This window comes from Lissotriton vulgaris, chromosome 10 (assembly GCF_964263255.1).
Source record: "Lissotriton vulgaris chromosome 10, aLisVul1.2, whole genome shotgun sequence".
NCBI lineage: Eukaryota > Metazoa > Chordata > Amphibia > Caudata > Salamandridae > Lissotriton > Lissotriton vulgaris.
The window spans coordinates 778,968,393-778,990,386 of record NC_141698.1 but is presented as its reverse complement, the minus strand read 5'-3'; the positions used below and the strand labels follow the sequence as shown (position 1 = coordinate 778,990,386).

General features: G+C 44.7%; 1 protein-coding gene across 1 annotated transcript in view; it reads right to left on the bottom strand.

Annotated features, from left to right (window-relative positions):
• SNX10 (sorting nexin 10) overlaps window positions 1–21,994 on the bottom strand; it is a 314,131-nt gene that overhangs the window by 183,087 nt on the left and 109,050 nt on the right. The window lies entirely within an intron of this gene.

The window sequence follows — 21,994 nt, the reverse complement described above, 5'->3', positions numbered from 1 at the left end:
CGGCACGAACTGAGCAAACACAGTGGACCAGATTGTATCTTTTATAATATGTGAATAAGCACTGGGTTGTGAGGTGTTTTTGATACAGATCTAGTTAAGTCGGATTACTCTATTGCTAGTATCGGGCGAGTGGCTTCAACGGCTCACCAGGTACCCTTGATATGGTTGGGAGGGCGATAGGCACTCTGCCTAGTTGGGGTGTGGATAGTTTCGAATCCGCGGGCAGGGAAGCAGGGAGGGGGGTTGGGAAGAAGGGAGGGGGAGGGACTTTGACAATTTGTTGTTGTGTTGTGGGGTTTTATTGGTGTTTATCGCAAGGTCTTTTCTAGTCACAAGTCAACTTTCTTACTGGGTCCAACCGCGGAATGTCAGCTTTTCCGAGGGCTACCTATCCCCCGGGACATCCAGGTACCCCCTGACATTGAGTTCCTAGCTCGGCCGACGCCTGGTTGCGCATGTCACCTTTCCCCTGGTCACAGACACGGATCCTATATCCAATACCACTATGCCACAAACCACTTCTAGGACTGTCACGATAATGTTGTGGAATGTTAACGGACAGGGGCACAAAATAAAACTGAGTATAGTCCTCCAGTTTTTGCGGCGCCATTCCCCAGACATAGTACTCTTGCAAGAGACTCACCTGGTGGGTAACTCGTGTAAAGCGCTCTAAAGAGGCGGCTACAGGTTATTAGTTCATGCAGGGTTCACCTCTGGATCCCGTGGTACAGCGATTCTGGTTAAGAAAAATCTAGCTCTAACCTGCGCAGTCACATGGGCCGACCCACTAGGCCGCTTTGCATTAGTTGAAGCCACCTGGGATGGGCGCCCCCTAAACCTCGCATCAATCTACCTCCCACCGACCCTGAGAAGGGACTCCCTCAGGGAGCTAGGTCCCAGACTACTGGGTCTGCCTGCCGGTACACTTCTCATAGGGGGGTTTGGGACTTAAACACGACAATAAACGACAATTTCGATCGTCACCCTAAGCGCACCTCCCACAGACGTGACATTAACCGGTCTGACTTCGTTCAGGCGATGGGACTCGAAGATATCTGGCGACACTACTACCCTGATACGCCTTATTTTACTCACTATTCTAACGCGCATAGCAGCATGTCCCGTATCGACTACTTTTTCTGTCCCGCAACAGACTTGGATTTCTTTACACGACCTTAAGGGCCTTCCTCGTGGTATCTCGGACACAGTACAACTCACATACTACCGCCCTTTCACCCGAGGTCCCATAATTATTAATCCTTGGCTCCTCCAAATTCCTGACATTAAGGACAGCCTGATAGAACGGACTGGAAAATACTTTGAGGAAAACGTGGGTTCAGTAGAGTCTGCAGTCACAATCTGGGAAGCGTACTTAGCTGTTATTAAGGGTGAGTCACTAGCGCTACAAATGGGATACTTACGTAAACACGATGAACAGATTTCTCAGGCGCAGTCTGACCTTCTTAATCTCGAAACATCGCATTACGCAGCCCCTTCGGTCGAGACAGCACGCCGCCTCAGTACCCAACAGCTAGTATATAAATCTTTGGCCCAAGAGAAGGCGCAAGCCCGCTTACTCCCCACCCGACACCGTATATATGAACACGGAGCCACTGCAGGAAAGATGTTGGCGTGGCTGGAGAAACAGGAACAGTGATCCAGATGGGTCTCTTATATAGTGAGGTCTGATGGGTCCAAGATTGTGGACCCACAGGCCATCGCAGACGCCTTCGCGGACCACCTGGAAACAGTCTACACGGCGAGAGCATACTACTCCTCGGAAGAATCCAGGCAATTGTTAGAGGAAATGCGCCTACCCACCCCCTCAGAGTCCGACAAAGAGACATTAGATGCCGACATAACTGTAGACGAGCTCACCACTGCAGTTTTTAGTGTTAACTCTGGCAAAGCCATGGGTCCCAATGGTGTTCCTATTGAGTTCTTGAAAGCTATGGCATTAGACACGGTCCCCCATTTGAAGAACATGTTTGAGGAGAGTCGCGATAGAGGTATCTTGCCCTCCGCCCAAAGACTGGCCTCCATAGCCGCTATTTTATCCCTTGATGCCACAATGGCGTTTGACTTGATCGAATGGTCCTATCTTTTTGAGGTTCTTCGTAGATTTGGTTTCGGACCCAAATTCATCCAATGGGTGCGACTTCTGTATACTGAAATATCGGGTCAGGTGCGGGTCAACAATCACACATCTCACCAATTCTGACTCCACAGAGGAACCCGACAAGGTTGCCCCCTATCGCCATTACTGTTTGCCCTAACTCTAGAACCCTTGGCACATTGGGTCCGTACAGACGTGTCAATTAGAGGCCTCCAGTGGAATGACGAGGTGTTAGATAAAATTTCTCTCTATGCCGATGACATCCTGGTATATGTAGCTTCCCCCCGATCCTCGATTAACAGCCTTTTCCATGTCCTCACTAACTTTGGGAAATATTCGGGCTACTCGATTAACTGGTCCAAATCGACACTTTATGTGTTGCATGGCCCTCTACCCAAGCTGCCCAAGGGGTTTACAATTACGGCGGCTCCGGATGGTTTTAAGTACCTAGGTATCTTCATCACGCCGGACCCTGTAGTGTTCCTGGACCGAAATCTAATGGGCCGGGCGTGGTCTGGCCACGCAGGGAGATGGCTGCCTGATAGAGATGCTCCGCCGAGGGACGGACCCCTGACGAGCTTCCTGCCCTCACCTGATGGCTGGGATCCTGCTTTTCGTGCTTTTTTGCAGGCGGGGACTTGGCTGAGCCCAGCAGTGGTTTTCCGAGGCTCAGCGACGCTGTTCTTCTTTCCTTCCGGCATGTCCTCACAGAGCATGTCTGCCCTGAAGTGCGCACCGTGAACTGCACACTGGTGACGCCGCGCCTCTCCTCAGGGTAAGCCGCGCCCCCTGCAAATATAGGGCCGGGCTTCAACACAATCTAGGCCGCGCCCCCTCAGACGATAAAGTTATGCTCCTCAGCCTACGGAGAACTTCATGCGCCTAACATTGTGTATATTCCTAATACACGGCGCCTTCTTTTAAAAGGGTTTCCAGTGGATTTCTTTGCAATAGAGTGAAAGTCCCCCTTGAGACTTCTTTCCAAGCGACGTGCTTCACCATCTAGAGGCCCTCTGAACTATTTTCTGCAGGATTTTCTCTTCTGCCTCTTCCAATTGAGCTTTATGTACCTCAGTGTGTTGATATTACAAACATACAGAACACTATTGCTTCATGTTGTTGGAACTTCGCAGGCAGGATTATAAGCACTATTTTCATCCTTAATATTTCAGTTTGTTCTTTTACTTTATCTCTTTACCAGTTATGCCTTCAAGAACCTTTTGACTTTTACTCATAGGCATTGCCTCCTATATCAATAATACAAGCTCATGTTTTCCTTGGAGATAGTCCTGGGTGTATGATATTTCTCCTTTCTCATATGCTTCGTCCTTATTTGGAAAGTGCTTTACCTCCAGATTTAGTGCGCGTTACTCAATGTGTATTACCATCACACTGCTACTCTAATGTCATACCCATTTACTGTATTTCCATGCTTTGCTTATGAGGTAGTTTTGGTACGCAAGATTAATTACTCTAACACCTCATTGGTTTTGTGATTTACTATTTGCTATTTTGCGGCAATGTTGTAATAATTTTTCTGATTTCAGGCACTAGTTGTGTATTGGTCATTTTCTTGCTGCATACAATTTCTTACCTCCTTGTTATTTGACACACCCCTTGCTTCACCATTGCCTCATATTCCACTATTTCCTCTATTCGCTATTGCAGACCACCATTAAAACGGAACTTAGACATGTCTAACAATAGGAATGGTGGTCGTGGGCCTAAACAACCATTTTTCAATGAAGTGGTAAAACAACCCTCTCCTTTGGCAGTTAAAGGTAATGGCTCTACGTCACCTCCTTCGTCGCAAGCTGCACTACCTCAGAGCGACAAGTCCCTGTCTGACACTATGCAACGCATTTTACAGGAACTTTCTGGGGTCAACCGACGGCTGGAGGGCCTGGATATTTCTATGACTTCATTGACTGCAGAAACCAAGTCTATCAGGGCAGAACTTACTACTTTTCACACCAGGATTGATGTCATTGATTCTAAAATAATGGACATAGAGGGTCGACTGTATTCTGTTCAGGGTTCAGATCAAGACCTACTCTTCCTTCACAGTAAGATCATCGATTTGGAAGATCGCAGTCGTAGAGACAATATCCGTTTTTTTGGTTTTCCCGAAAATATTGAAAAGCAAGATATGAAGTCCTTTCTTTGTGATGCCCTTCCCACTCTGACTGGAATTTCTTTTACTCCTCCTCTTGAACTCCAACGTGCTCATAGACTGGGCCCTCCACGTTCTGGATCTTCTGCAAGACCTAGACCAATCATTGCTTGTTTTCTTCGCCATGAGCAAACTAGACAGATTCTATCAATGGCTCGTACACGTGGCTCCTTTCTGTTTCAGGGTCAGGCCATCTACATGGCTGCAGACTTCTCTAAAGAAACGAATGAACGGAGGAAGGCGTTTCTCTCCATGCGACCCCAGTTACGTCAAATGGACATCAAATATGGATTATTTGAGCCTGCACGTTTCCGTATTACTAGGAATGGAGAGTCCAAAGACTTTTACGATCCTGCACTTCTACAGCAGTTTCTGGATAGTATCAGGGCCGATGATATGGAAACTCAGTCTTCTTTCAATGCCCAATCTTCTCAATCCAAGTCTTCATCTGTGAATTTACCATCATCTCAGTTGTATACCTCTCCTGAATCTAGACAGCGTGGCAGAGATCTCACTCGTCTGCCTCGCTCTCAGGATGACATGGATTCGGCTCTACGCTCTGTCTCTTCTCACACTAATACGCAACAAAGAGACAAGTCTAGATCGCCTCTTAAGACGCCATCTGATGCTGACTGAATTCTTTTAATGCTTTATTACCTTTTCTTATTATATAAGCTTATAGCAGTGTTTATTGTTCACAATGCTTTTGTTGCTCGCTTAGCTCACTGAGATTTTACTGCTTGGTATACTTTTTTGATGCTGATTGAAGGCATATAGCAGTGTTTGTTGTTGTTCTTATATGTTGCTTCATGCTCTATTGTTATCCTTTACTCGCTGCTAGTATGGGATTTCCAGATTTGCAGTTCTTTAATCACTTTCAAGTTCTGCTTCTTATGTATTGTATGGTTATCTCTCCCACACTTATTACCTGTCCCGCTTTTGTATGATGTCTTTGTGTCTTATTGCTCCCCTTGCTTAGAGTGTCTTTCGTCATTTTCTTTTGTTTCTCTTCTATTGTATAACTTTCTGGGTTTTTCCTCCTCTCCTTCTACCTACTATCTCTCTACCTCCTTTTATGTGATATTGTTGGTTTGGTTCCTCCTTGTACATCCTCTTTCGTGTTCCCCTCACTCTATTTTTCATCTTTTTTCTGGTATATCATGTTTTTATTTAGTCTTTTTCTTCATCTAATTTTCTTGCGCTTTCCTTTCGTGGTGTGATCACTTTGGTTCTCTGTTTCGTATTGTGACCTATGTTTCCTTGTTGTTCTATGTTTTTACACTGGATATTTGATATCCTCACAGTATTTTGCTGATTGCAGACTTCTCTCCAAGTTGTTCCCTCTCCTATGGCGATTCCTTTTCCAATGCATTTTTTTCTTTTTTTCTTTATGATGTTGGGCTGGTTGCTACACATGACATTCTTTATCTTCTTTGTTGGACTTTCCGCTTTGGATAGTCTGCTCCTATTAATATGCATTATCATTTATACTTTCCATTTCCTTTCCACTCTTCTTTATATTGATGTGGATTTCTCATCCTCTCGTTTACCTTTCATATTTATTTCACTCCATCTTCCACACCTCCACTATTATATAATATGTTTTCTTTTATTTCATCCTCCTTGCTTTCATTACTCTCCTTTTGTTTGGTTCTTGTATCATACCTTTAATAATTCTTTCTACTTTACTGGTCCTCATGCGATACATTGCTATATTTTTCTTCTGCTTTTTCTCTTCTATATCTTGTCTTCCTTTTGCTTCATCCTCCTTGCTTTTATTTACTCTCCTCATGTTCCTCTCATGTAATATTTAGGTTGGGGGTTTATTTATGACAGTTTCTTGGAGGGGATGAAGAGGAGTGGATTCCGATTTTGATGATGTTATTTTGTTATATTGTGCTTTATATATCTCATGTTACCATTTATCCTCTAGAACCCCACTCTTCTTTGCTCGAAGGGGGCCCGGTCTCCCTTGGTGTTGCTCTAGGTGCACCCAGACCCGCAGTTTACAGTCCAGGTTGTTTTTCTCTTCTACTTTCCTATCTACTCTTCCTTTTCCTTTTCTTTTTCCTTCTTTTCTTCTTCATTACCCTACTTATTATTATTTTTATTTTTATTTTTTATTTTTTATTTTCTCCCCAGAGTAGCATTTCGATTCTTTTCTATCTCTTCTCTTCCTCACTTCTTGTTTAATTAATCCTATTCTCATGCCTTCTACCCATCCGTTGTCTGTGATTTCTTGTAATGTTCATGGCCTCACCCATTACATAAAACGCAAGAAAGTTCTTTCCTATTTACATTCTAAACATGTGGACGTTGCTCTCTTACAGGAGACTCATTTGGACGATATTGAGTCTAGTAAACTCAGCAGGGACTGGGTTGGTAAAGTCATACATAGTTCAGTCTCTAAACCTGATCCCACAAATCCTAATCCTATTCGTAAATGCGGAGTAGCCATTCTTTTTCGGAAGTCACTTCCTTTCACAATTCTAAAGTCATGGTCTGACCCGGAAGGTCGATATGTATTTGTTAAACTAAAGCTTGGCAATTCCTTCATTTGTCTCGGTTCTGTATACGCTCCGCTAGGCTCCAAAAAACAATTTTTTCTTAGACTTAATCGTCTTCTTACGGAAATAAATGCTTCTCAATTTCTCATCGGCGGTGATTGGAATTTGGCACCGGATCCTGTTCTTGACAGAACAGGCTGCATTGACATTAACAACGCTTCGGACAGAGCCATTTTTTGTGACATCCTTACTGACACTGGTCTTGTTGACCATTGGAGACTAAGTCACCCACAGGATAAGGAGTACACTTTTTTTTCTTCTACTCACGGTACGTTTTCGCGCCTTGATTATTTTCTTCTTTCGCAACATTCAGTCAGATTAGTTACTGATTCCCAGATTTTAGAAGCAGCTATATCTGATCACTCCCCTGTTCTTCTATCTCTAGACTTGGGTCTTATGAGTCCGGGGCGCAAACCGTGGCGTTTGAATATCAACAAATATAAAACGCCAGCGGGTAAACTTCTTTTGCAATCACACTTCCGTGATTATCTTCTCAATAATGAAGATTCGGTTTCCTCTAAAAGAATGCTCTGGGCAGCGGCCAAGGCAACCATCAGAGGTCAACTTATGCGGGACGCAGCTTTTTATAATAAACAGAACGCTGCCAAACAACTTGATCTGGAAAAGGATATTCGTCGACTCTCTCAACTATATATTTCGACACCGACTCTCCAAAATCGTAAGTTATTGGAACAAGCACGCATGGCCCTCAATACTCTTTTTACTTCTAAGGCAGAATATGCCTTGCAAAAATTGAAAGGTTGTCATTATGAACAAGGGGAGAAGGCTGGTCGATTATTGGCTGCGCAGTTGCGTCAAAGAGAGGCCGCTATGGCGATTCCAGCGATTAAATCAAGTGGTGGCGATGTCCTTACTCGGCCACAAGACATAGTTGAGGAGTTTGCCTCATTTTATAGATCTCTTTATTCTCCAGGCACTCAGGTAGATACGTTAGTGATGTCTAAATTTCTAGATGCAGTACATCTTCCACGACTCTCCGATGATGGAAGAGCTCTACTGGAAGGACCTATCACGATGGATGAAATCTCCTCAGCTGTATCTGCCTTGCCGTGCCATAAAGCCCCGGGGGATGATGGTTTTCCTCCTGAATTTTTTAAATGGACTGGTCAGAGCATGATTGATACTCTTCATGCTGCTTTTGGGGAGGCCGTGAAGGAATCTTCTCTTGGTTCTATCTCTAACAAAGCCATCATAGCGGTTCTGCCTAAACCTGGCAAAGATCCTCTATTGTGTGGCAGTTATCGTCCTATATCTCTCTTGAATTCTGATGTTAAGATCCTTGCTAGCATTCTTGCATCACGACTCCGCAAGATTTTACCTTCTTTAATTCATAACTCCCAAGTAGGTTTTGTTCCCGGTCGTTCCTCTCGCAATCACTTGCGTACTCTCTCCCATGCCTTCTGGTCAGCTAAGCATCTTGCCGATGATGCCCTCCTTCTCTCTCTGGATGCTGAAAAAGCATTTGACCGCATCGAATGGGACTACCTTTTTACCGTCCTGCAAAGATTTGGATTAGGTGATCAGTTCATAGCTAAAGTACGACTACTTTATGATAGCCCATCTGCTCAAGTTAACTGTGGCGGTTTTCTTTCTACTCCATTTCCTATCCGACGGGGTACTCGCCAGGGTTGCCCACTCTCCCCTCTTCTTTTCCTTTTGGCTATGGAGCCTCTAGCTGCTGCAATTCGTCAATCGGCTGATGTAGTGGGCACTCCTCTTCCAATTGGTCACTCCAAAATTTATTTATATGCTGATGACATTCTTCTTACACTTACTGATCTTCCCCGCTCTCTCCCTAATCTCCTCCGTGTCATTGATGATTTTTCTTCTTTCTCTGGATATAAGATAAACTGGGACAAGAGCGAAGCATTACCTATGTCCATTGGTACTACAAAGGACGCCATCTCTGGTTTTCCATTTCATTGGCAACCCTCTCGGCTTAAATACTTAGGTATACTCCTCAATAGGGGATTGGATAATGTTATCACGGACAATTTAACTCCTTTAATTGCGCAAATGCAAAGAGACTTCGATAAATGGAAGGCCCTAGGTTTATCCCTTTGGGGACGGGTTCAGGCGATCAAGATGGTCACCTTACCACGTTTTCTTTAGGTTCTGGGTATGCTCCCTTTGACCATTCCTTTGGCTACTCTTCGGTCCATTGATTCGAAAATTAAACTTTTTATATGGGGTACAGCTAAACCGCGTCTCACCCTAGCCAAATTAAAGTCCCACCAATTGCATGGAGGTTTAGGTCTTCCCTCTATCGAGCATTACTCCCTTGCCCTCCATCTTTCCCATCTTTCTTTCTTTTTACCTAAGTCTAAAGACATCCCCCAGTGGGTTCCACTTGAACGTCACTTATTGGCTTCTGGCCCTGGTTTATCCCTTTTATATGGCAAGGGTTCCAGTTCTCTTGATCCCAAAAATCCTATATTATCCGCTATGTATAAGTCTTGGCAAAGAAGTCACCGTATCTTTAAGTCTAACTCGCGGCTTCACTTTAATGCTCCTATATGGTCTAACTCGGCTATTCGAGTGCGGGGTCGTACTGTGTCCTGGCCTCTGTGGCAGGAGGCTGGTATTCATTCCCTGGAACAACTGTTCCATGGTGACAATTTTAAATCCTTTCCCCAACTCAGTGAGGAATTCCATCTTCCGCCCTCACAATCCTGTAAATATTCCCATCTTCAACAAGCTTTCACAAAACGTCTAGGTTCCCCACCTGAGCTACTGTCCACTTCTCCTATTTTATCTTATTTGAATTTATGGGGAACTTTTAAGGGTGTCACCTCTGGCCTTTATAAGACTTTCTTACATCCTCTATTTTCGCAACCCCTTTCAAAAGCTCTTCAATTGAAGTGGCAATCTCGCCTTTCTGTGACATACTCAGATGCTCAGTGGGATCTCATTTTGGAAGGATTACATAAGGGTGTTCGAGAAGCCCGCCTCAAATTCTGTATTTTTAAAATTCTCCATGAGTGGCACTGGTCACCGGTCGAATTACATCGTGCTAAGTTACTTTCCCATTCTTTGTGCTGGAGATGTCCTGCTTCCAGTTGTGATATAACACACATTATCTGTGAATGCCCTCGTACTAGATCATTTTGGCTTTTTGTGCGAAAGACTTTGGCTTCCTCTATGTCATTGCCTTTGCCCCTTACCTCTGCAAATATAATTTTACACGACTTTCGTGGCCTTCCAAAATTTACTAAACCACAGACTCGTCTCCTACATACTGCCCTAGCCAAGGCAAAAATGTGTATATTGCGTCATTGGAAGTCCTCATTACCTCCTTCTCAGGAGGAATGGTTGGTGGCAATGATACAAACAGCTTCTTACGAACGTATAATTTATAATTTGCAGGATCAAGCTTCCATTTTTCTTCAAGTTTGGTCCCCATTCCTGGAAACCACAGTGGGTAATGATTCTGTTTCTACTCCTTCTACGGCTGCTCTTCCTTCTTAATCCCTTCTTAAATCCACCTTTTTCGCACCATGTTGATTCTCTTTTCTTCCTCTCTCCTTTGTTCCTTCTCACTCTTCTTGCTTCCAACTCATTTCACAGTTAGTTTTGTTACTCTGGGGCTCCCTTTTTCTTTTCTTTTTCTCTTCCTCTCTTTCTTTCTTTCTTTTTCTCTTCTCTTTTTTCTTCCCTTTTATCCTTAGTTTTGCCTTATGAATTCTAGAGGATTTGTTGTTTATATTTCCTTTGTTATATTTTATGAATCATTTCCTCATTTATGCTATGTCTCATTTTTTCCTCTGCATATGTATCTACATTTACGCTTTATCAAATTTTATTAATAAAAAATTTCAACACAAAAAATAAAGCAAAGGGATAGAAAAAACAGCCTGAGCATTCACACAGAAGAAATTTATTGCTATAGCTAATGCTGCAGTACACCACCCAAGCGGGCAACAACATAACAAAAAGGTGCATATCCCCTGCCATGATAAAAGAATTCCAACAATTAAAGACATCCGTGCTTCTCTTGGAGAGAAAAAACACACCTGGAGCACCAACCCTGTGGAAAAAAATTAAATAAATAAATAAATAAATCTAATGGGCCCCCTGCGAAGGCTGCACAAGGATGTAGCACATTGGCGCTCTCTTCCACTATCGCTTCCTGGTAGAGCTGCTTTATTTAAAATGTTAGCACTCCCGCGTTTCCTATACGCCCTGCAAAACTGTCCCTTTCCAATCCCAGATTCCTACTTTAACGCTATAGAGAGTGACATGCGCAAGCTGCTAAGGGACGGCGCGACTGCCCGCATAGCCCTTCATAAACTCACCCAGGGCTGGTACGACGGAGGTATAGCCCAGCCCAATTTGCAGCTCTACTACTGGTCGTCGCAACTAGTGGCCGTCAACCATTGGACTCACGGTTCCCCCCTAAATCTCGCCTACCTTCTTGACAGGAGTCAGCCGGACGGGAGGGCTATCTGGGGGCCCTATATAGTAAACCAACCAGGAAAAGATACGTTGGGCCTATGGCGCATACGATTGCTATTTGGCACAGAAGAAATAAGTGTTTGGGTTGGGCGCAAAAACTCACCAAAGCAACCCCTCTATGGTCGACACAGCAGTTAGGTTCCCTCTGTTTTCTTCAAGGATTCGACAAGTGGGACACGATTGGGATTTCCACAGTGGGCGACTTAGTACACAGGGGCAAGTTACTGACCTTTGCAGACTTACAATCCAAATACTCTTTAGCACCATTCGAACACTTTCGATATCTCCAAATTAAACATGCCCTTCTCACTGCCATCTCCGACCTTACATCCATAGCGGAGAGCTCCCCCCTGGAGGATAGACTACTGTCAGAACTTCTCCCCGAAAAGGCCATATCCCTCACCTATCGTAAGCTCTGTAACAACCTCCCTGACACCTTCCGACCCCTACAAAACAAATGGGAGGAAGACCTGGGGCTTCTAGAAGAGGAGGAATGGCGGGCAGCCTTAATGTCTCCTAGAGAGTCGGCCATCAACCACAGATTCCAATTAATCCAACTGAAAGTCCTCCATCGAGCCTACATGCCTGCTCTCACGCTAGCCAAAATTGGCAAGCGCCCTGACATATTATGCCTTAGAGGGTGTGGTCAGCCGGGCACCTTCTATCACGTCCTGTGGGACTGCCCAGTGGTACAACTATTTTGGGAGGGAGTCTTACGTAAAATGAGGGCTTCACTGGGTAAGCATATTCCGCTATCCCCAAAAGAGTGTCCTTAACATATGGGGAGCTAATGATGCTGCAGTGGGCGGCGCTGGCCTTTCTGTTGGCCAAACGCTCCATCGCTATGAAGTGGGGCTCCCCTGAGAGGCCTCTGGTGGTAGGTTGGGTGGCTGAGCTGGATCGTTGCATGCTCTCTGAAAAAACTGTGTATAAGATTAGAGGTTGCCCCATGAAATGGGATGGGAAATGGGGACCCTGGAATAAGTTCTGGGGTGAATTGTGTGACTCCCCAACGTTTGAACTGGCAATGTCCCGAACAGGACCCAATTCTTGAAATGCTTCTCAAGTTATTCATGTGTGCATGATGTAACCAGATTCAGATATATGCTTTATGTATGTGACTGCTTTATTGACATTGCTTTCTTTTGAAATAAAATGTTATGTTAAAAAAAAAACTACTGTTGAAGAGGGAGTCGCATTCACATGCTTAGAAACCCACCAAAAAACAAAGCTGCAATGGGCCTTGATGAGCTCATAAGACCTGGCGGTGGGGTATGAATGGAAAAATGAAGGTACAGATAGAAATACCCACGTGTATTGAATAAGCACTGTAAATAGAGGAGTTGTTTTAAAGCATGCACTGGGAACTAAAACAGCGCAAGTGTGGGAGATCAGGAATGTCTAATGTCTAAAGTACCTGCTGAAATCCTACACCAATAAATGTATGCTCATTTATTAGTTCCTTGACCTAATAAATCCAGGAGCACATAGAAAAGATGTGGCTGTCTAGATTAAATGCTTCATGAAAAGATCTGATCATATAGGTCCACCATGAAGGTCCTGAAAATGATGCAATGTATTGTATTGCACCATTCACATTGTGCGCAACTTCAACTCAATGCACCACACAGATATAACAAGACCATGGATTCTGAAAGTTCAATTACTAAACCCTTGAAGGCATTCCAGAACGGACACATATGCAGCAAGGTTTTTTTAACTCGAAATAACCTAAACTTCAAGTGACCAGCAAGAGGACTTCTGGTGTACAGACAGGAAGTTCCATCCCCATCATGTATTTGTACGTACCGGAAACAATATTATTGTGCACCTGCCCATCATTATTTTAGGGCCCAAGTCATGGTGTTATTACTGTTGCTGATTTCTCTACTTTACAATAATTTGGACAACTCAAGAAGTGTTATGCGTTCATTGCGGGTGTCCACAATATGATTTTAGCCTTTTAATATTATTGATGAGAGAATGTTCGGATAAAACAGGTGAGGAGGTTTTAAAAACACAAGGCCAGATCAGCTAATTTAAGAAGCTAAAACAAGTTAATATAGATATTTCTCAATTTAGAGAGTTTCTGACGAGGCAGAGGGAGAAAAGTCTACTACCCTGGATTCCAGATACATCATCTGCCACCTAAGTGCATTTGGCCCACCGACCTCGCGTGTCTCTTTCCATCTGGACAATAGTTGAAGGAAGGGAGACAGTTCGGTGCAGTGGAAAGGCAACAGTGGAATGTCTAAAAGAAGCAAACAAGGGAAATCAACTAGAGATGTGTTTTACTCCAATTGAGTAATTAATGCAACCCCTTACAAACGGACTTCTTACCCAGAGCAAGTATTAAATAAGGGTCTTGTAAAGGTTCAAACCACAGTGGTGACAGTTTCAAAATAAGATACATAAGAAAAAAACATTTTTTTTTAGCAAAGTTCATCTGAAGGCTTTCTTTAGGTACACACCAAGAGAATCTTTAGAGTCTTGTACCATAGCTCTAAACAAAAATACTTTATTCGGTTCCCCTCTGTGACCACTATACCTCCAGAAGTTATCTGCTTTAAACCAGCCATCATAAAAGACATTGAGAATGTACAGACCAATGTCATAAGATATCATAATCTGTCCAAGAAAATAGCAACAGGCCTTAAATTCTCTACAAACCAATTAATAATTTGTAACAAAACAAGTGTGTAATGGGAGGGCCGAAGTTCCACAGAGTGAAGAAGTATACAACACAGAATGTCTTACATTATTACCGTAGGGACTGAATTACTAACAGTTGAACAGTGGCCCAACAAAATACTGCCAATGGAGAGGGAATGTGGCAATGGGTCACAATTGGGCAAACAATTCTGAAGCCGATTTCCTCATCACAGACAAACCCAAAATACCCTACTTTTACACAATCCCTAAAACATACAAGCAACAACATCCTCCAACTGGTCACTCTATAGATTCAGGAATAGGTTTGTGTTAAGACGGTTATACATCTTGGTTGGCTCGTGTCTAGACCCTGTGGTTAAACAAATTCCATCTTATGTAAAAAAAATAGTAACAAATGCTACATTTATGGAAATACCTTGCATCTGACCCAGAAACAAAACTAATGCAAGGCCTTGATGTGGAATCACTCTACATTAATATTTCACAAGAAGAGAGCTTAAGATTTGTTGAAAGTCTACTGCCAAACTCCATCTAGACACATAAAATCCCCAGAACTTTCATCATTCAGCTAACATGTTTAGCACTTACAGAACCCATTTTTAATTTGGAGGCAAAATATTTCAATAAAATCATCAATGGACAGCATATTTTCACTCACCCTGGCATGCCTCTATGTTCATCAATTTGAAGTGGAATCAATTTGGGCTAACAACCCATGTCAAAGACATATAAGTTTGTGGTGTCATTATATTAATGAGGTCTCTGTGATTTGGCACAATAACTGATCTGGCAACTGAGCTTGTAAACTGGCTTAATTCTAGTAAAAATGATCTCAAATTCATTCAATTGTTGAGTAATGGAGAATTCCCATTCTTGATCTTACCAAACAGGCAAAAGAAGGCTTTTTACATACCAGAATGTTCAATAAACCCACTGAAAAAACAATCCATTACACTTTGAAAGTGTACACCCAAGTTCAAGGAGGTAAACCCTGTCTGTTGAACAGCTTAAGAGCAATGCACAATTGTAATAAAGTTCAAGATTTTGAAACAGAGACCAAAGCCAGTACAAACAAACTGGTTGCCCAACTGTATCCCAAAAGAATTGCTGAAAAAGATAGGAATATTAATAGGTATTCTTTACTTGACAATACAAACGAGGAAGAACCTTAGCAACTAGTCTGTGTCACAACATACTGTAACATGTTCAATAAGATCACAAAAAGTAATTAACTAACACTGGTATTAATACACTTTCTAATGAATGAACACTTGAGAAGCCTATGTTCTTTTTTACAAGCAGAAGAGAAATGTAAAAGACATTTTGATTCATACTAGACCACGTAAACTACACTAATAGGAGAAAACATTCTATGGGGCATACTGCCAGTTTAGAGACATCATTCCTGTGACATTGTTAAGTATGTAGGTTCACGAAGACCACAAAACACTTTGAATTAGGCCTCACTACTCTATGGTGATCGGAAAACCATACCAACTGGGATTTTGTCAATGTGGCATATATAATCATATGTCTGTATGACCTTAGATACATTGCCATCTGTGCAAGTGTAAATAAAACATTTTTCATTCTTTTCTACTCTTTTCCATAGTAAGTCAATAACCAGTGGCGCGTTCAACATCACAATTGGGGTGACACAGGCATGAGCAGAAGGGTAGGCATTGTCATGCGTAGATTAATATGGGATTGCAGTGGATAGGTCTGATGAGTGACTTGGACCACAACACACAAAAACATTACTGTGTGAAAGCACACATATTGTGATGATGCCATGACACAAAGGACATGTCCAGGATGATGCCTTCTTCCATGTTAAATTTAACAAGCTTAGCAGGCAGATGGATGCATCTCACAGAGACTGGTACACGAGATGCGACGATTACACAGGTCTATTATGGCATGGCACCTTTGACGACAACATTGCATTGGGGAATTTTCACAGCAGATCAAAACATTGTATTTAATTGACTATACTGATTTTGATTTCTAGTGTTTGAGGCACCCTCATCTACAGACCCCCGGGACCACGCACACAATTCAGCGAAGACATCGCCGACTTCGTCAGCCCGCACGCCCTCCTCTCTGCTGACTACATCCGCCTCGGGGACCTCAACTTCCACCTGGAGAACAACAACGACCGCAACACCACCACCCTGCTGGACAACCTCGCAAACCTCGGACTCAAGCAGCTGGTGACCACCCCCACCCTCTACGCCAGACACACACTCGACCCCGTCTTCTCATCCAGCAAGGACATCACCTTCAGCAACGCCACCGGACTCCACTGGACGGACCACAGCTGCGTCCACTTCAGCTTCAGAAGGACCACGATCCACGACCACCAGCAACAGGTTGCACGCAAAAGCTGGAACAAGATCACAGCCGACCAGCTCGCGACTTCCCTGAGCAAGAACCCTCCCACCAGCGCAAAGAACCCCAGCGAAGCGGCCACCAACCTCACGAAGTGGATCAGCGACTGCGCAGACGACCTCGCCCCTCTGAGGACCCCGCCTAGCAGACCCGGCAGCAAGAAAGCCCCATGGTTCACCGACGAACTCAAGAGCTCCAAGAAGAACTGCAGAGCCCTCGAGAAAGCCTGGCGCAAAGACCCAACACCTGACAACATGACTTCCCTCAAGCTCGCCACCCGAAAACACCACCAACTGATCCACGCCACCAAGAAAACTGCATTCAAGGAACGATTGGACAACAACGCACACAACAGCAAGGAACTCTTCAACATCGTTAAAGAGCTCTCCAACCCCAGAAACAACGACATCACCCCTTCGCAAGACCTCTGCAACTCCCTCGCCTCCTACTTCCACAACAAGATCGCGGACATACACAACAGCTTCAGCACTCAACCGACGCACGTCACGACCGAACCAGCGCCCCCCACCACCACCCTCCGCGCCTGGACCCCGATCATAACCGAAGACACCGTCCGCACGATGAACTCCATCCACTCCGGATCTCCGACCGACCCCTGCCCTCACCACGTCTTCAACAAGGCCGACACTGTCATCGCACCCTACCTGCGGGACATCATCAACACCTCCTTCAACACCGCTACCTTCCCGGAGAGCTGGAAGCACGCCGAACTCAGCGCTCTACTTAAGAAACCATCAGCCGACCCCACCGACCTCAAGAACTACCGCCCCATCTCGCTGCTCCAGTTTCCTGCAAAAGTCACGGAGAAGACCGTCAACAATCAGCTGGCCGCCTACCTCGAGACGAACGGATCCCTCGACCTCTCGCAGTCTGGCTTCTGGGTCAACCACAGCTCCGAGACCGCCCTGATCACAGCCACCGATGACATCCGAACCCTGCTCAACAACGGAGAAACAGCGGCCCTCATCCTCCTAGACCTCTCCGCGGCCTTCGACACTGTCTGCCACTGTACCCTAGTACAGCGCCTCAGCTACGTCGGAATCCAGGAGAAGGCACTGGAGTGGATCATTTCCTTCCTCGCCGGAAGGACACAGAGAGTCCGCCTCCCCCCGTTCAGATCAGAAGCCACCGAAGTCATCTGCGGCGTTCCTCAAGGCTCCTCGCTCAGCCCTACCCTCTTCAACGTCTACATGAGCCCCCTCGCAGCCATCGCACGCCAGCACAACCTCAACATCACCTCCTACGCGACGATACCCAGCCTCTCCCTCACCAACGACCCCGCCACCACCAGAGCCAACCTACACGAAGGGATGAAAGAGGTAGCCGAATGGATGAAGAACAGCCGCCTGAAATTGAACTCGGACAAGACGGAAGTCCTCATTCTGGGATCCTCACCCTCCGCCTGGGACGACTCCTGGTGGCCCCCCGCCCTAGCCAGCGCCCCCAAACCGACAGACCACGCATGCAACCTGGGCGTCATCCTGGACTCCTCCCTCCCCATGACCAGACAAGTCTACGCCGTCTCCTCGACGTGCTTCAACATCCTGCGCATGCTACGAAAGATCTTCCGGTGGATCCCACCGAGACCAGGAAGACGGTCACCCAGGCCCTCGTCACCAGCCACCTGGACTACGGCAACTCCCTCTACGCCGGAACCACCGCCAAACTCCAGAAGAGGCTCCAGCGGATCCAGAACGCCTCAGCACGACTCATCCTGGACATCCCCCGTCGCAACCACATCTCTGGACACCAGAGAGACCTGCACTGGCTCCCAGTCAACAAGAGAATCACCTTCCGTCTCCTCACCCACGCACACAAAGCCCTACACAACCAAGGCCCAGGATACCTCAACAGCCGCCTCAACTTCTATGCTCCCAAACGCCAGCTTCGATCGACCGGCCATGTCCTCACCGTCGTCCCCCGCATCTGAAGAGCCACCACAGGGGGAAGGTCCTTCTCCTACCTCGCCGCCAAGACTTGGAACTCCCTCCCAACCCACCTCCGCCTGACCCAGGACCACCTCGCCTTCAGGAAGCAGCTCAAAACATGGCTGTTCGAGCAGTAGCGGACCCCCCTCCCCTAGCGCCTTGAGACCCTCGGGGTGAGTAGTGCGCTATATAAATGCCTTGATTGATTGATTGATTGATTGACTAGACAGGCTTGTTCAACCCATATGCATAGGAGGCCTAGGAAGTCTAGGCTCAGGGTGAGAGCTATACGAATACAAGACTGTCACGTGTTTTAACTTGTGTAATCACATATATCGGCGCTGAAATAAGTCCCACCGATCAATGTGGGTGTGGAGGCACCAGAACATCAGGGGTAAAAGACCTCAAACCCCACAGTTGGGCCCAGGAGCTCATGCTTGGCTGTGCCCTCTGAAAGTAGTTCTGACACCATTCCATCAAGACTTTACTCGTAATTGCATGGTACTGGTGCGATATTACAGCATGGTAATGATAATAAGCCAATATGATTTTACTGTTACCCAAGTACTATGCAATTTATAAACAAGAACACAGTATGGAAACACTTCTCCTAGAACATCCGGCTTTCAAAATAGATACATGTGAGACAGCAGTACTACAAGAACGTTTTTATTCCCAGCCTTAACAAAACATCTCATTTCATTTCATAAAGCTTTATTTGGGGCATTTGAAAAACATGTCCATAAAAGCACAAATAATACAGACATTTCATACAATTTCATAGAAGAGAACATAAAATATAAAAATATAGAATTGACAATTACAGACAATATATATACAGTACAGACCTCAAAGAATACCACATATTACAAAATATCCAGAGGGGGATGGAATAAATATTTAAAAATATACATGTATTTTAAGAACACATACTTTTCCTGGCGCTAATCGCTTTAAGCAAAAAGGATGCAGTAAAAAAGCAAATGTCCGGATGGTTCAAGTTAAAAATCAATTTCATAGCCTCCGTTATGTTTCTCACTCCAAATCTAATGAATAGTTGTTTCTAGTAGAATTTCCGTAGCTCGATGTACAAATCACATGTTAACAAAAAGTGCTTAGTGCTTTGTTCAGTTCTATTGTCACATTTACAGGGACCAACAGGGCGCATTTTAATGTTAGGACACGCAACCAGATGATGTACTATACCCATCCTCATTCTGGTTAGTACAAACTGGTGCAAGGTTCTTGTCACCTGTGATAGATATGGACTAAAACCAGTAAATTCATTCAAGCTATTATATAGTTCACAAGTAGTTAACTTAGAATCCTCTAAGAGATGCCTTTCATTACAAGGATTTAAAAAGATTGTTTTCACATTAGATTTGGGGATTTCCGAGAGTCTGTAGGGGTCCATTAATACATTGATCCCGAATAATTTTTGTACACAATCAATAATATATTTGATCCACGGGATCTTCAAGTGTTGGTCCAGTAAAAGGCAGTCCTTAATAATTGCTCTGTTCAATGAGGTACCATCACTGAGCCAGATAGAGCGCCACAGTAGTATGGGCCTTAGCATGATCAGATTGTTTAGCGCTTGGATCCCTGTTTCGTTGTGAACCAAGGAATTGGAAGTAGACTTGGGTAAACATAAGAGCCTTTTCAGGAAGAGGTTCTCCTCTACCTGAAGGCTCTTGGCAGATGACACACCCCAAACTCCTGCCCCATAGAGGGCAGCAGAAAGACATTTTGCTTGGTAAATATTTAACATGTCTTTGATACGTCTATTCCCCAGTTTCTTGGCAAACAGAAAGACCCCATTGGCACTCCTAATCATCTTAGTTCTGACCACCTTATGTTCAGTGGCCCAGCTCCCATTATTAGAAAAGGTAATTCCCAAATAACAAAAGTTATCAACCTTTTTCACTGGTTCCCCATCAATAACGTAGTGGGTTTTACCTCTTCTTTTAACTTTTTCAGAACAACATTCCATTACATAAGTCTTAGCCTTATTAATCACCAATTTCCTGTTCTTAATAAAGGATACAAAACAATCCATTAAACGTTGGAGACCCAAGGGAGTCCTAGACAGTAGCACTGCGTCATCCGCATAGAGTAATACAGGTTTGTTAAAGTTATTGACTCTAGGGGCATCTGCAGCGACTGCCTGCAGGGCAGATTCGACCTCATTAATAAAAAGGGTAAAAAGCAGGGGTGCTAGGACGCACCCCTGTCTGATACCCCTTCCTATCCCAAACTTAGTAGTACATTCCCCGTTGGGTCCATAGCGGACGCTGGTGCGAAGTTTTTCATACAGTCGGGCTAAGAAATAAATGATTCCTTCAGGGGCACCCATTTCCAGTAATTTGGCCCATAATATTGCGTGGTCTACCAAATCAAAGGCACTACTAAGGTCAGTAAAACAAAGGTAAAGCGACCCTTTTTTCGCCTGGGTATATTTTCCCACTAATAGCTCTAAATTCAGACACTGTTCTATGGTACCACGGCCTTTCCTAAAGCCAAACTGACAGTTACTTAGTATCTCGTTTGATTCTGCCCACTGCCTTACAAGGAGGACCCTACTCATAATTTTAACTGATGAATCCAATAAGAATATGGGTCTGTAATTTTTAGCATCCCCCCAATCTCCTTTCTTGAAAATAGGGATGATTATTGACTCTTCCCAAGTAGACGGTATATTACAGCAAATAGCTGCGTTAAAGATTTTGGAAAGCAGTGGGCCCCAAATATCTGGCGCGGTCTTGTACACGTCTATGGGAACGCCATCTGGCCCCTGGGCCTTACCTCCTTTACTAGCTCTTATACTAGCCATAGTCTCACTGATGGTAATATCTAAGGCTAGGATGGGCCATCTATCGCCATTGGTATCTGTTAATGTTATGTTATGTTAAAATGGGACTTTTATAGCGCAACGGCTACTCCAAGGGAGTGTCCCGGCGCTTTGAGCTCCAATCACAGAGGAGAGCAAGAAACATAACAGTAACAGAAGGGGCCTAAAAAAGAAAGAAATTATCCAGCAAACAACCAGGTCTTCAGGTCTTTCCTGAAGACAGGCAGGTTTGAGGTGGTTCGTAGGGACAGCGGTAGCGAGTTCCATATCTGGGGGGCGAGGAAGCTAAAAGATCGGCCGCCTAGTCGAGCCTTTTTAATACGTGGTACTCGCGCCAAAGCCAAGGCTTCTGACCTGAGGGATCGTGCAGGTCGATAGAAGTCCAGCCTTCTCTGAAGATATTTGGCACCATTGCCATGTAAGGCCTTATGGGCAAGCGTCATGGCCTTAAACAGTATCCTCTTCCGCACCGGAAGCCAGTGGAGGGATGCAAGAAGGTTAGAGGCGCTGGTGCGACGATGAAGGCCAAAGATGGCACGTGCAGCGGCGTTCTGGGTAATCTGCAGACGCTGGAGGAGATATTCAGGCAAGCCAAGATATAAAACATTGGCGTAGTCCAATCTGGACCCTATAAGGGCCTGAACAGTGATCCTCCGATGTTGCTCCGATAGAAGGGGAAAAAACTTGCGCAACATTCTAAGTATCCCAAAACATGTTCCCGTGAGAGTGGAGACCTGGGATTTGAGCGAGAGCTCATTGTCGATTTTAATTCCCAGGTTTTTCGCCCACGTAGAGGAC